We start from the raw sequence: 14,418 nt of genomic DNA on the forward strand, positions 1-14,418 counted from the left end.
GAGCGGCAGAGACCACGATGTCACCGTGTACTCACCGAATGGAGGAAAGGAAGTCAGACAGACTTCCGCTGAGTCATATGGGTGCGTTCGCGTGGAGAAAACATACGGTAAAAACACACCTCTTTTATTTTTGATTTGGGTAAGCACTTTTGTAATCACACGTGAATTATGGTTAATAATCGTAAATGTGTTATTGAATATTTTGTCTGTAAAATTTCATCCGCAACAACTATCCAACCGTGGAGCATCTTGGGAAGAGTAGTTTTACCAAAGACATTTATAACTACCCCAAGATCGTTCATCTCTGTCGTTTACAGTAGGAGCAAATTAAGCATAAATCGGCAGAACAAGCAAGGAGGTGGGCAAAGCGAAGCATTGCAAGCGGCTAGTGGGGATCCATAATAAATACAAATACAATATAAATGTTGGCACATTATAGCATTTATTTGCATAGTTCCATTAAGGATCGCCTCATCTAATGTGCGAGTGTGAACAAACTCAATTCGACCTTGCGCTCAAACAAAACTTTTTTACTTTTTTTTTTTACTTTAGCAAAGTGTCAAGTCTCTAAAACTTCGTGCACTGTATTCGTAAGCGATTCTTGTTTTTGGAACAGAACACTGAGATCATTTGTTTCATCAATGAGAAAATTGGCAGAATGTCGACCCAGTTTCAGCAAGTTCCATCTTCTCCCACTACCTGCGACTAGATTTCCTCTCACTAACATATTTGGTGGTGAGAAGATGTTCTAACGGGATTCTACAACTTGATAGCCACTGTGATGTGTTTGGGTTTTACCACAGATACAACAATGACACAGATATTTCACCAGATGTATAAATGTGAAACACCCGCTTGGCGTTTCCACTCACTACCAAACATCGCATTGAGAAGAAACCCAGTGGCCGGCAGCGGGAGAAGATGGATTTTGTCCGAGATTCTGCATAAATTTCTCATCGATGAAACAAAGTAGGTGTTCCCTCGCAGAAATATGAAAATATATGCTAGAACACGCCAATAATATCTCGCTAGCTCGTGCTTGGCACTGCCCACCTCCTTGCTTGTTCTGCCCACTATGACTCATTTGTTCCCGTTTGAAACGAAGGGCTTTGGTCTATCTTAGTTATAAGAATCTTAGCTTTTACTGAGAACATGGAAGGGCAAGAGGAAGATCACAGAGTTTGGGATGAGTTGAGGTGGTGGAGGAGGAGGAGGAGGAGGAAAAAACGGAACACAACTGAACATGTTGATAATATTATCTGGGTTTGGGTTGGTGATGGTGGTGTTATTTTATTTATTTTTTATTGGTTAGTGACGTTAGAGACTGTAAAACCGGCGATATTTTGCGTTTTAGAAGCTTCTATGGCTCATTTTCACAGGGCGGGGCTAGACTGGCTAGACTGTAAACTCTTCTAGACTCACATTAAGCATCTCCAATCCAGAGTTAAATCTAGAATTGGCTTCCTATTTCGCAACAAAGCATCCTTCACTCATGCTGCCAAACATACCCTCGTAAAACTGACTATCCTGCCGATCCTTGACTTCGGCGATGTCATTTACAAAATAGCCTCCAACACTCTACTCAGCAAATTGGATGCAGTCTATCACAGTGCAATCCGTTTTGTCACCAATGCCCCTTATACTGCCCACCAGTGTGACCTGTATGCTCTCGTTGGCTGGTCCTAGATATATATTTGTTGCCAAACCCACTGGCTCCAGGTCATCTATAAGTATTTTCTAGGTAAAACCCGGCCTTATCTCAGCTCACTGGTCACCATAACAACACCCACCCACTCGTAGCACGCGCTCCAGCAGGTATATTTCACGGGTCATCCCCAAAGCCAACACCTCCTTTGGCCGCCTTTCCTTCCAGTTCTCTGCTGCCAATGACTGGAACGAATTGCAAAAATCACTGAAGCTGGAGACTTATATCTCTAACATCTATAACTTTAAGCGTCAGCTGTCATAGCAGCTTACCGATCGCTGCGGCTGTACACAGCCCATCTGTAAATAGCCCATCTGTACACAGCCCATCTGTAAACAGCCCATCTGTACACAGCCCATCTGTAAATATCCCATCTGTAAATAGACCATCTGTAAATATCCCATCTGTACAATCCCATCTGTAAATAGCCCATCTGTACACATCCCATCTGTACACATCCCATCTGTAAACAGCCCATCTGTACACAGCCCATCCAACCAACTACCTACCTCATCCCCATATTTGTTTTTGTTTTTCTGCTCTTTTGCACATCAGTATTTCTACTTGCACATCCTCATCTGCACATATATCACCCCTGTGTAAATTGCTCAATTGTAATTACTTCACCACTATTGGCCTATTTATTGCCTTACCTCCTTACTTCATTTACTTCACACTGTATGCAGATTTGTTCTATTGTATTATTGACTGTATGTTTGTTTATCCCATGTGTGTAACTCTGTGTCGTTGTATGTGTCGCACTGCTTTGCTTTATCTTGGCCAGGTCGCAGTTGTAAATGAGAACTTGTTCTCAACTGGTCTACCTGGTTAAATAAAGGTGAAATAAATCAAATAAAAAAATACTCGTAGCATCCCTGATATTCATATGAGCCTAAAACACAGCCGTAAGGGACATATCTAAATGTACAGAATGGGTACCTGGAGGAAAATGGGGAGGGTCATGCTTTCCAATTTCAGTCAAGGGGGGGTTTAAATCATTTTAAAATATCTAGTCCAGTGGAGGGTTATGTCATTTGTAATTGATGAAATTTCAATATTTCTCAGTGTTTTAGAATAGTTGCTCATTAGATGATATATTGATGTGTGGGTTAGGGTTAGGGTGCCCAATGCTGGCCCTCGTCTCTGATTCTCAATGTAAATGCTGGCCCTCGTCTCTGATTCTCAATGTAAATGCTGGCCCTCGTCTCTGATTCTCAATGTAAATGCTGGCCCTCGTCTCTGATTCTCAATGTAAATGCTGGCCCTCGTCTCTGATTCTCAATGTAAATGCTGGCCCTCGTCTCTGATTCTCAATGTAAATGCTGGCCCTCGTCTCTGATTCTCAATGTAAATGCTGGCCCTCGTCTCTGATTCTCAATGTAAATGCTGGCCCTTGTCTCTGATTCTCAATGTAAATGCTGGCCCTCGTCTCTGATTCTCAATGTAAATGCTGGCCCTCGTCTCTGATTCTCAATGTAAATGCTGGCCCTCGTCTCTGATTCTCAATGTAAATGCTGGCCCTCGTCTCTGATTCTCAATGTAAAGTGCACCTATAGTATATTTAGTGTGGTCTCAATCAAATGATCCACAGCCTATATCCACGCTATAGGCTACGAAGAGAAGCCCAGCGCTAAGTTATATCTCTAAGATGGCTGCTGGGATGGTCTGAAATACAAGTAAGCTGCCTTACACACTGCAATGGATTTTCCAACCCTGAGCCCTGGCATGTTCTGTTCTTACTGATAGAAAAATAGCTAGCTAACCAACAACTGCAAGGATGTATTTGAGAGAGCTCACTGTGCAAATGTATTTATGTACCCTACGGTCACAAGACGCAAAGCATTACATGGGCTTGCTCCTACCTATCTCTCTGATCTGGTCCTGCCGTACATACCTACACGTACGCTACGTCACAAGACGCAGGCCTCCTAATTGTCCCTAGAACTTCTAAACAAACAGCTGGAGGCAGGGCTTTCTCCTATAGAGCTCTATTTTTATGGAACGGTCTGCCTACCCATGTCAGAGACGCAAACTCGGTCTCAACCTTTAAGTCTTTACTGAAGACTCATCTCTTCAGTGGGTCATATGATTGAGTGTAGTCTGGCCCAGGAGTGTGAAGGTGAACGGAAAGGCTCTGGAGCAACTTTGCTGTCTCTGCCTGGCCGGTTCCCCTCTTTCCACTGGGATTCTCTGCCTCTAACCCTATTACAGGGGCTGAGTCACTGGCTTACTGGGGCTCTCTCATACCGTCCCTGGGAGGGGTGCGTCACCTGAGTGGGTTGAGTCACTGATGTGATCATCCTGTCTGGGTTGGCGCCCCCCCTTGGGTTGTGCCGTGGCGGAGATCTTTGTGGGCTATACTCAGCCTTGTCTCAGGATGGTAAGTTAGTGGTTGAAGATATCCCTCTAGTGGTGTGGGGGCTGTGCTTTGGCAAAGTGGGTTGGGTTATATCCTTCCTGTTTGACCCTGTCCGGGGGTGTCCTCGGATGGGGCCACAGTGTCTCCTGACCCCTCCTGTCTCAGCCTCCAGTATTTATGCTGCAGTAGTTTATGTGTCGGGGAGCTAGGGTCAGTTTGTTATATCTGGAGTACTTCTCCTGTCCTATTCGGTGTCCTGTGTGAATTTAAGTGTGCTCTCTCTAATTCTCTCTTTCTCTCTTTCTTTCTCTCTCTCGGAGGACCTGAGCCCTAGGACCATGCCTCAAGACTACCTGACATGATGACTCCTTGCTGTCCCCAGTCCACCTGGCCGTGCTGCTGCTCCAGTTTCAACTGTTCTGCCTTATTATTATTGGACCATGCTGGTCATTTATGAACATTTGAACATCTTGGCCATGTTCTGTTATAATCTCCACCCGGCACAGCCAGAAGAGGACTGGCCACCCCACATAGCCTGGTTCCTCTCTAGGTTTCTTCCTAGGTTTTGGCCTTTCTAGGGAGTTTTTCCTAGCCACCGTGCTTCTACACCTGCATTGCTTGCTGTTTGGGGTTTTAGGCTGGGTTTCTGTACAGCACTTTGAGATATCAGCTGATGTACGAAGGGCTATATAAATACATTTGATTTGATTTGATTTATTTATGTTTTCAATAAACATTGAAGATGAGAGTTTACATGTTGTCAACAATCTAAGCCGTCTGTTTTGCCACATAGTTAGACCTCGATTGTAAACGACCAGCCCTCTATATCTCACTCCATACAAAACATGGATTTAATATCTTTTGAAATGTCTATGTTTTTGCACCTGGACATTTCGAAGATACTTTTCCCCACCAAATCGAGAAGGAAGAAAAGGCAAGAACATGTTGAAAAATCTATGGCGGTGTTCCTGTAACGCCCAGAAATGGACACAAAAAATCTTGAGGTATATTAACATATAACAGGACGGCAGGGTAGCCTAGTGGTTAGAGCGTTGGACTAGTAACCGGAAGGTTGCAAGTTCAAATCCCCGAGCTGATAAGGTACGCATCTGTCGTTCTGCACCAGAACAGGCAGTTAACCCACTGTTCCTAGGCCGTCATTGTAAATAAGAATTTGTTCTTAACTGACTAAAATGAAAATGATCTGGTGTACAATTTGCAGCTTCAAGTAGGACTACTGTCTGATGACACTGTTAACAACTGCGTTTGGACATTATTTTACCAACACACCACTTAGGACAGATGAAAATGATCAAGGACAAATGGACACAAACTACATTGGAAGGTTTTCATACTGAGTTGTTATGGGGGCTTTTAGATACTCCCAGGTCCAACTGTTTCCTACTGTGGCCAGCAGGGGGCGGCCTTGTACCAGGAGAACAGCTCCTGTATTGTCTCTGTTCCTCTGTCGTCCTCTCCATGGAGTGATTACATGTTGTCTCTCTGTTCCTCTGTAGTCCTCTCCATGGAGTGATTACATGTTGTCTCTCTGTTTCTCTGTAGTGATGAGATCTTGTCTCTGTTCCTCTGTAGTCCTCTCCATGGAGTGATTACATGTTGTCTCTCTGTTCCTCTGTAGTCCTCTCCATGGAGTGATTACATGTTGTCTCTCTGTTCCTCTGTAGTCCTCTCCATGGAGTGATTACATGTTGTCTCTCTGTTTCTCTGTAGTCCTCTCCATGGAGTGATTACATGTTGTCTCTCTGTTTCTCTGTAGTCCTCTCCATGGAGTGATTACATGTTGTCTCTCTGTTTCTCTGTAGTCCTCTCCATGGAGTGATTACATGTTGTCTCTCTGTTTCTCTGTAGTCCTCTCCATGGAGTGATTACATGTTGTCTCTCTGTTCCTCTGTAGTCCTCTCCATGGAGTGATTACATGTTGTCTCTCTGTTCCTCTGTAGTCCTCTCCATGGAGTGATTGTCTCTCTGTTCCTCTGTTGTCTCCTCTGATTTGTTGTCTCTCTGTTCCTCTGTAGTCCTCTCCATGGAGTGATTACATGTTGTCTCTCTGTTCCTCTGTAGTCCTCTCCATGGAGTGATTACATGTTGTCTCTCTGTTTCTCTGTAGTGATGAGATCTTGTCTCTGTTCCTCTGTAGTCCTCTCCATGGAGTGATTACATGTTGTCTCTCTGTTTCTCTGTAGTGATGAGATCTTGTCTCTGTTACTCTGTAGTCCTCTCCATGTAGTGATTAGATGTTGTCTCTCTGTTCCTCTGTAGTCCTCTCCATGTAGTGATTAGATTCAGTCTGACTCAGAGCTCCAGTATGAGGTCATACTAATGCAGAACAAATGTTTTAACGACGAGGGAGGCTGGACAATGTTAGGAATTCTAGCCTTGGTTTGACTCCACACGTAGAACATACCCAATATAGACCTATACTGTTCCCTGTTTCAATGAAACAGCAGGCCTTTACTTGTTAATGTATTAAGATACATATAACCTTTATTTAACCAGGCAACTCAGTTATGAACAAATTCTTATTTACAATGACGACCCCGGATGACACTGGGCTGAGTGTACGCCGCCCTATGGGACTCTCAATCACGACCGGTTGTGAAACAGCCTGGAATCGAACCAGGGCCGGTAGTGACGCCTCTAGCACTGAGATGCAGTTCCTTAGACTGCTGCGCCACTCGAGAGCCCTAAACGGGCCATGTTAAACGGGGAGGCTCTTTAGGTACTGCACAGTAACCTCTAATAGAACTAGCCTACTCCAGATACTGCAGGCTGAGCGTTTAGTTTGTGAAATGGTCTGTGTGTGTGTGTGTGTGTGTGTGTGTGTGTGTGTGTGTGTGTGCGCGTGTGTGTGTGTGTTTGCATAGGCTTTCACACAGCTCAGTCCACACTGGCGACTCTTATCTGATGTTCAGCTGTAGAGAAGTGTTTATTCAATGACTTCTGCTGACCACTGTTATACTGATATCAGTCTTGTACCTTATATTTACCTTTATAATACAATACAATATGGCTTCACCACGGCAGTCAATGGTCACTCCGTCAAGTATGTGATAAGAAGATAAACGCGTGTGTGTGTGTGTGTGTGTGTGTGTGTGTGTGTGTGTGTGTGTGTGTGTGTGTGTGTGGGCGGGCGGTCGGTCGGGTGTGTCGCGCATGTGTGTTTGTGTGGAGCTCACCTCCTAAACACTTCCTTTCTGAGAGCGATGGTCATGGTGTTACTCACCACACCCTCACACCCTCACTCACTTACTCACTCACTCACACACACACACACACACACACGCACACGCATACACACAAACACAAACACACACACACACACACACACACACAGACACACACACACACTAGTCTGAAAGCCGTGCTGTGCTGTGTTACTATATACCAACCCCTCACTGTTACTACATACCAACCCCTCACTGTGTTATTACATACCAACCCCTCACTGTGTTACTACATACCAACCCCTCACTGTGTTACTACATACCAACCCCTCACTGTTACTACATACCAACCCCTCACTGTGTTACTACATACCAACCCCTCACTGTGTTATTACATACCAACCCCTCACTGTTACTACATACCAACCCCTCACTGTTACTACATACCAACCCCTCACTGTTATTACATACCAACCCCTCACTGTGTTACTACATACCAACCCCTCACTGTTACTACATACCAACCCCTCACTGTTACTACATACCAACCCCTCACTGTGTTACTACATACCAACCCCTCACTGTGTTACTACATACCAACCCCTCACTGTTACTACATACCAACCCCTCACTGTTATTACATACCAAGCCCTCACTGTTACTAAATACCAACCCCTCACTGTTACTACATACCAACCCCTCACTGTTGTTACATACCAACCCCTCACTGTGTTACTACATACCAACCCCTCACTGTTACGACATACCAAGCCCTCACTATGTTACTACATACCAAGCCCTCACTGTGTTATTACATACCAACCCGTCACTGTGTTACTACATACCAACCCCTCACTGTGTTATTACATACCAACCCCTCACTGTGTTACTACATACCAACCCCTCACTGTTACTACATACCAACCCCTCACTGTGTTACTACATACCAAGCCCTCACTGTTACTACATACCAAACCCTCACTGTGTTACTACATACCAACCCCTCACTGTGTTACTACATACCAACCCCTCACTGTGTTACTACATACCAACCCCTCACTGTGTTACTACATACCAACCCCTCACTGTTACTACATACCAACCCCTCACTATGTTACTACATACAAACCCGTCACTGTGTTACTACATACCAACCCCTCACTGTTACTACATACCAACCCCTCACTGTTATTACATACCAACCCCTCACTGTGTTACTACATACCAACCCCTCACTGTTACTACATACCAACCCCTCACTGTTACTACATACCAACCCCTCACTGTTACTACATACCAACCCCTCACTGTGTTACTACATACCAACCCCTCACTGTTACTACATACCAACCACTCACTGTGTTATTACATACCAACCCCTCACTGTTATTACATACCAACCCCTCACTGTGTTACTACATACCAACCCCTCACTGTTACTACATACCAACCCCTCACTGTGTTACTACATACCAACCCCTCACTGATATTACATACCAACCCCTCACTGTGTTTTTACATACCAACCCCTCACTGTGTTACTACATACCAACCCCTCACTGTTACTACATACCAACCCCTCACTGTGTTACTACATACCAAGCCCTCACTGTTACTACATACCAAACCCTCACTGTGTTACTACATACCAACCCCTCACTGTTACTACATACCAACCCCTCACTGTGTTATTACATAACAACCCCTCACCGTTACTACATACCAACCCCTCACTGTTACTACATACCAACCCCTCACTGTTACTACATACCAACCCCTCACTGTGTTACTACATACCAACCCCTCACTGTTACTACATACCAACCCCTCACTGTTACTACATACCAACCCCTCACTGTTACTACATACCAACCCCTCACTGTTATTACATACCAACCCCTCACTGTTATTACATACCAACCCCTCACTGTGTTACTACATACCAACCCCTCACTGTGTTATTACATACCAACCCCTCACTGTTACTACATACCAACCCCTCACTGTGTTACTACATACCAACCCCTCACTGTGTTACTACATACCAACCCCTCACTGTTACTACATACCAACCCCTCACTGTGTTACTACATACCAACCCCTCACTGTGTTACTACCTACCAACCCCTCACTGTGTTACTACATACCAACCCCTCACTGTTACTACATACCAACCCCTCACTGTGTTATTACATACCAAGCCCTCACTGTTACTACATACCAACCCCTCACTGTTATTACATACCAAGCCCTCACTGTGTTACTACATACCAACCCCTCACTGTTATTACATACCAACCCCTCACTGTGTTACTACATACCAACCCCCCGCTGTGTTACTACATACCAACCCCTCACTGTTACTACATACCAACCCCTCACTGTTACTACATACCAACCCCTCACTGTTACTACATACCAACCCCTCACTGTTACTACATACCAACCCCTCACTGTGTTACTACATACCAACCCCTCACTGTTACTACATACCAACCCCTCACTGTTACTACATACCAACCCCTCACTGTGTTACTACATACCAACCCCTCACTGTTACTACATACCAACCCCTCACTGTTATTACATACCAACCCCTCACTGTGTTATTACATACCAACCCCTCACTGTGTTACTACATACCAACCCCTCACTGTTACTACATACCAACCCCTCACTCTTACTACATACCAACCCCTCACTGTGTTACTACATACCAACCCCTCACTGTTACTAAATACCAACCCCTCACTGTTACTACATACCAACCCCTCACTGTTACTAAATACCAACCCCTCACTGTTACTAAATACCAACCCCTCACTGTTACTAAATACCAACCCCTCACTGTTACTACATACCAACCCCTCACTGTTACTAAATACCAACCCCTCACTGTTACTACATACCAACCCCTCACTGTGTTACTACATACCAACCCCTCACTGTGTTACTACATACCAACCCCTCACTGTTACTACATACCAACCCCTCACTGTGTTATTACATACCAACCCCTCACTGTTACTACATACCAACCCCTCACTGTGTTATTACATACCAACCCCTCACTGTTACTACATACCAACCCCTCACTGTGTTACTACATACCAACCCCTCACTGTTACTACATACCAACCCCTCACTGTTACTACATACCAACCCCTCACTGTTACTACATACCAACCCCTCACTGTTACTACATACCAACCCCTCACTGTGTTATTACATACCAACCCCTCACTGTGTTACTACATACCAACCCCTCACTGTTACTAAATACCAACCCCTCACTGTTACTACATACCAACCCCCCGCTGTGTTACTACATACCAACCCCTCACTGTTACTACATACCAACCCCTCACTGTTACTACATACCAACCCCTCACTGTTACTACATACCAACCCCTCACTGTGTTACTACATACCAACCCCTCACTGTTATTACATACCAACCCCTCACTGTGTTATTACATACCAACCCCTCACTGTTACTACATACCAACCCCTCACTGTTACTACATACCAACCCCTCACTGTTATTACATACCAACCCCTCACTGTGTTATTACATACCAACCCCTCACTGTTACTACATACCAACCCCTCACTGTGTTACTACATACCAACCCCTCACTGTTACTACATACCAACCCCTCACTGTTACTACATACCAACCCCTCACTGTTACTACATACCAACCCCTCACTGTTACTACATACCAACCCCTCACTGTGTTATTACATAACAACCCCTCACTGTTACTACATACCAACCCCTCACTGTGTTACTACATACCAACCCCTCACTGTGTTATTACATACCAACCCCTCACTGTTACTACATACCAACCCCTCACTGTTATTACATACCAACCCCTCACTGTTACTACATACCAACCCCTCACTGTTATTACATACCAACCCCTCACTGTGTTATTACATACCAACCCCTCACTGTGTTATTACATACCAACCCCTCACTGTTACTACATACCAACCCCTCACTGTTATTACATACCAACCCCTCACTGTTACTACATACCAACCCCTCACTGTTATTACATACCAACCCCTCACTGTGTTATTACATACCAACCCCTCACTGTTACTACATACCAACCCCTCACTGTGTTACTACATACCAACCCCTCACTGTTACTACATACCAACCCCTCACTGTTATTACATACCAACCCCTCACTGTGTTATTACATACCAACCCCTCACTGTTACTACATACCAACCCCTCACTGTTACTACATACCAACCCCTCACTGTTACTACATACCAACCCCTCACTGTTACTACATACCAACCCCTCACTGTTACTACATACCAACCCCTCACTGTTACTACATACCAACCCCTCACTGTGTTATTACATAACAACCCCTCACTGTTACTACATACCAACCCCTCACTGTGTTACTACATACCAACCCCTCACTGTGTTACTACATACCAACCCCTCACTGTTACTACATACCAACCCCTCACTGTGTTACTACATACCAACCCCTCACTGTGTTACTACATACCAACCCCTCACTGTTACTACATACCAACCCCTCACTGTGTTATTACATACCAACCCCTCACTGTTACTACATACCAACCCCTCACTGTTACTACATACCAACCCCTCACTGTGTTACTACATACCAACCCCTCACTGTGTTATTACATACCAACCCCTCACAGTTACTACATACCAACCCCTCACTGTTACTACATACCAACCCCTCACTGTGTTACTACATACCAACCCCTCACTGTGTTACTACATACCAACCCCTCACTGTTACTACATACCAACCCCTCACTGTTACTACATACCAACCCCTCACTGTTATTACATACCAACCCCTCACTGTTATTACATACCAACCCGTCACTGTTATTACATACCAACCCCTCACTGTTACTACATACCAACCCCTCACTGTGTTACTACATACCAACCCCTCACTGTGTTACTACATACCAACCCCTCACTGTTACTACATACCAACCCCTCACTGTTACTACATACCAACCCCTCACTGTGTTACTACATACCAAGCCCTCACTGTTACTACATACCAACCCCTCACTGTTACTACATACCAACCCCTCACTGTGTTATTACATACCAACCCCTCACTGTGTTACTACATACCAACCCCTCACTGTGTTATTACATACCAACCCCTCACTGTTATTACATACCAACCCCTCACTGTTATTACATACCAACCCCTCACTGTTACTACATACCAACCCCTCACTGTTATTACATACCAACCCCTCACTGTTATTACATACCAACCCCTCACTGTTACTACATACCAACCCCTCACTGTTACTACATACCAACCCCTCACTGTTACTACATACCAACCCCTCACTGTTACTACATACCAACCCCTCACTGTTACTACATACCAACCCCTCACTGTGTTATTACATAACAACCCCTCACTGTTACTACATACCAACCCCTCACTGTGTTACTACATACCAACCCCTCACTGTGTTACTACATACCAACCCCTCACTGTTACTACATACCAACCCCTCACTGTGTTACTACATACCAACCCCTCACTGTGTTACTACATACCAACCCCTCACTGTTACTACATACCAACCCCTCACTGTGTTACTACATACCAACCCCTCACTGTGTTACTACATACCAACCCCTCACTGTTACTACATACCAACCCCTCACTGTGTTATTACATACCAACCCCTCACTGTGTTACTACATACCAACCCCTCACTGTTACTACATACCAACCCCTCACTGTTACTACATACCAACCCCTCACTGTGTTATTACATACCAACCCCTCACTGTTACTACATACCAACCCCTCACTGTGTTATTACATACCAACCCCTCACTGTTACTACATACCAACCCCTCACTGTTACTACATACCAACCTCTCACCGTTACTACATACCAACCCCTCACTGTTACTACATACCAACCCCTCACTGTGTTACTACATACCAACCCCTCACTGTTACTACCTACTACCCCCTCACTATTACTACATACCAACCCCTCACTGTTACTACATACCAACCCCTCACTGTGTTACTACATACCAACCCCTCACTGTTACTACAAATCAAATCAAATCAAATCACATTTTATTTGTCACATACACATGGTTAGCAGATGTTAATGCGAGTGTAGCGAAATGCTTGTGCTTCTAGTTCCGACAATGCAGTGATAACCAACAAGTAATCTAACTAACAATTCCAAAACTTGTACACAGTGTAAGGGCATAAAGAATATGTACATAAGGATATATGAATGAGTGATGGTACAGAGCAGCATACAGTAGATGGTATCGAGTACAGTATATACATATGAGATGAGAATGTAGACAAAGTAAACAAAGTGGCATAGTTAAAGTGGCTAGTGATACATGTATTACATAAGGATGCAGTCGATGATGTAGAGTACAGTATATACGTATGCATATGAGATGAATAATGTAGGGTAAGTAACATTATATAAGGTAGCATTGTTTAAAGTGGCTAGTGATATATTTACAACATTTCCCACCAATTCCCATTATTAAAGTGGCTGGAGTTGGGTCAGTGTCAATGACAGTGTGTTGGCAGCAGCCACTCAATGTTAGTGGTGGCTGTTTAACAGTCTGATGGCCTTGAGATAGAAGCTGTTTTTCAGTCTCTCGGTCCCAGCTTTGATGCACCTGTACTGACCTCGCCTTCTGGATGATAGCGGGGTGAACAGGCAGTGGCTCGGGTGGTTGATGTCCTTGATGATCTTTATGGCCTTCCTGTAACATCGGGTGGTGTAGGTGTCCTGGAGGGCAGGTAGTTTGCCCCCGGTGATGCGTTGTGCAGACCTCACTACCCTCTGGAGAGCCTTACGGTTGAGGGCGGAGCAGTTGCCGCACCAGGCGGTGATACAGCCCGCCAGGATGCTCTCGATTGTGCATCTGTAGAAGTTTGTGAGTTCTTTTGGTGACAAGCCGAATTTCTTCAGCCTCCTGAGGTTGAAGAGGCGCTGCTGCGCCTTCTTCACGACGCTGTCAGTGTGAGTGGACCAATTCAGTTTGTCTGTGATGTGTATGCCGAGGAACTTAAAACTTGCTACCCTCTCCACTACTGTTCCATCGATGTGGATAGGGGGGTGTTC

At 44.7% G+C, this 14,418-nt stretch overlaps 1 long non-coding RNA gene across 1 annotated transcript; it reads left to right on the forward strand.

Moving 5' to 3' along the window:
* Window positions 1-19: 19 nt before the first annotated feature.
* Window positions 20-4,817, forward strand: LOC135562774 (uncharacterized). Its single transcript, XR_010460096.1, has 2 exons — window positions 20-969; window positions 4,385-4,817. It is a non-coding gene; the product is annotated as an uncharacterized LOC135562774 (long non-coding RNA).
* Window positions 4,818-14,418: the final 9,601 nt, after the last annotated feature.

This window comes from Oncorhynchus nerka, linkage group LG20, assembly GCF_034236695.1.
Source record: "Oncorhynchus nerka isolate Pitt River linkage group LG20, Oner_Uvic_2.0, whole genome shotgun sequence".
Taxonomy (NCBI): Eukaryota; Metazoa; Chordata; class Actinopteri; order Salmoniformes; family Salmonidae; genus Oncorhynchus; species Oncorhynchus nerka.